This window comes from Lactuca virosa, chromosome 2 (genome assembly GCF_052849685.1).
Source record: "Lactuca virosa cultivar CGN04683 chromosome 2, Lactuca_virosa_CGN04683_v6, whole genome shotgun sequence".
NCBI lineage: Eukaryota > Viridiplantae > Streptophyta > Magnoliopsida > Asterales > Asteraceae > Lactuca > Lactuca virosa.
The window spans coordinates 253,250,355-253,253,417 of NC_136427.1; positions in this window are offsets into that span (position 1 = coordinate 253,250,355).

Genomic DNA, 3,063 nt, shown 5'->3' on the forward strand with positions numbered 1-3,063 from the left:
CATTCTAAGTGTTTTAGTGGGTGCTTGAAGCCATTGGAAGAAGGAAAAGCTTGAGGACACAAGAAGGAGCATATAGATCCAGGATCCTTGCCTCATCCACGACATTTTGCTGGTATAAAGCTTAAACCTTGCTTTGTAGTTGTTTAGATCTCCTGTTAGGTTTATTTTCATTGGTTTGGTCCAAATACCATGGTCCTTGGGAGTTGGACGTCCCAAATGGGTTTACACTTCAGGTCTAAGGTCTTGAGGGATTTTCATGGCATAAAGGTGCCAACTTTATGGCCATGGAAGTCCCATGCAACCTTTAGACCATCATTTTGGCCTTTTGGAGCTTCTAATCACCATGCTTGTGGAGAAAGCTGGGACTTTACGTGATCTTCTTGTCCCTAGGGTCCAGATCTATAACCTCATGGTCCATCTTGTAGTCTTAGTGATGTTTGGATTAAGACTTTGGTCTTTTTGGGTTAGGGTTTGAGCTTAATCCATTTAGGAAGGGTATTAATGGGTAAAGTTGGAAACTTTACCCTTCTAGAAGCATTTTCAGTCTAGATCTGGAGTATAGAGTGTAGATCTAAAGAATAAGGACTTAATGCATTAAGAATGGCTAACAGACTGAAGAACTCGGCGAGTTCATAAAGGAACTCGACGAGTTGAAGTGAAGTGTCCTGATTCTGTTGAAAGGAAGAACTCGGCGAGTTCAAGGATGGACTCGACGAGGTGAATCGCGAAATCATGATTCTATGATTCATATGAACTCGACGAGTTGAAGGATAAACTCGACGAGTTGAGTTAACTCGGAGCATTGACTTTGATTTGACCTAGACTTGACTTTGACCATGGTTGACCCTAAGAGCTGTGAGTATGAAATGGCAGCTAAGGGATTGTTTTGGTTCAGGGAGTGAGTAGAGCTGATTCTGGGGCAGAGACGTTTCAGCTATCATCCGACATTTGAGGTGAGTTTTCCTCATGTAGGAACGGGTCGAAGGCACCAATGTCAGCCCGTATGTATTATTGTATGTTACGGATTACGGTCCGATGTCGGGCGGTGCCTGATGAATGTTTATATGCTTTCCGGACTACGGTTCGATACCGGGAAATGCCCGAAGAATGTTTCTATGTTTGATGTCTTCGTGATTCTTACATGTGTATGTATTTGTATGTTTCCGGATTATGGTCTGATGCCGGTCAATGCCTAAGGAATGTTTGTATGCTTTCCGGATTACGGTCCGATGTCGGGCGGGGCCCGAGGAATGTTTATATGCTTATGTTACGTGACTATTCTATGTGTATTTGTTGATATGTTGATATGTATACCGAGCTTTACTTGATTCCGGGCGGGGCCTGATGTCGGACACTGTCCAATGTCGGCCGGGCCCGATGCCCAGCAAGGCCCGATGTCGGACATTGTCCGATGTCGGGCGGGGCCCGATGCCCGGCAAGGCCCGATGTCGGACATTGTCTGATGTCGGGCGGGGCCCGATGAAGGGGCGGGGCCCACGATATGCTTTTACGTGATCATGTGCTTATGTGTATGGTATGTGGTAGTTTGGGGGAGACTCACTAAACTTCGTGCTTACAGTTTTCAGTTTTGGTTTCAGGTACTTCCGGTAGCAAGGGGAAGAGCTCGGGATGACTGCATTGCACACACCATGATGTTTTAGCCTGGGATGTTGACTATGATATATTGACATATGTTTTGATATGGATACTCTGATCATGATATTTTGAGATACTATGACTTATATTTTGACGGATGTTTTGATAACTATGATTTTATTTAATAATTAAAAATGAAATTTTTGGACCGTATTTTATGGGTGTTTCACCATAATTTACTGAAAAGGTCATGTCCATATCTTTATGTTTGGGTTTTAGACTTTGGCTACAATACTTGCATATGCTAGCAGGTCTGGTCCTTATATTGAAAATAAATTACAAATATTGTCCTTATAGTTTACAAAAAAAGTAAATATGCATTTTCCCTTACATGAATAGTATAGTTTTGCCTTTTGACTTTTGTCTCAAAAGTTTCATCTTTTAGACTTTTGCCATAATAGTTTCGTATGTGGGTAAGTTTGGTCCATATGTGGATAATAAATCACCAAAGTTATCATTGTAATTTACTAAAAAGGTCCATGTCTACTTTTTACATTTTATTTTAATTAGACTTTGGTCACAATACATTCATATGTTGGCAGGCTTGGTCAATGTGTAGAAAATAATTATAAAAGTTATCCTTGTAGTTTACCAAAAAGATCCATGTGTTTTTTTACATATATGGTCCATGTGCTTAATAAGTATACTCTTTAGTTCGAGACTTTGACCATAAGACTTTTGTGTGTTGGTAGGTTTGGTTCATATGTAGAAAATAAATTACAAAATTATTCCTGTAATTTACAGAAAAGTTCCCTATGCATAATTTTTTACAGCAAGTTGTCCACGTGTTTTAAAAAATTAGAAAAATGGTCATTATCTAATAGAAAATTATAGATTATCACCCCCCCCCCCCTCCACAAAACGAATATAAGTAGACTCCCGGCCTCGTCCACCACAAAGCGAGAAGAGACAATTTCTAGTTAATATTAAAACACAACTATATTAGATAATTATTTGAAATACATAAAACTTTAAAAAAAATCTAGTTATAAAATAAATTTAGCATTGAAAATAGTATATAATCATCATAAGTTTAATATTTTATAACTAAAATATTATTATATATTTAATAAAATAAATAATTAATAAAGAAATAATAAATTTGCTATTGAAAGAGTCATTTAAATATATATTGCCTATACTTACTTTCCTAATCTCTCCATATATGTGAAAGAATTACTTAATAGTAGTGTTGTAAAAATTCCGACTAGGTTCCGATTAATCTCCGATTAATCCCTAGGCGCTACTCGACTGATTAGAGGGCGTCTAGCGATTAATCTCTGCATACACAATGAGTGAAGCAGTAGAACCCGATGAAATTTTAACACTTTGAAGAAGTTATATCTCAATAGAACTATTTAAGGTATGATTAGTCTTTTATTAATCATATTAACCTATTTTGTTATG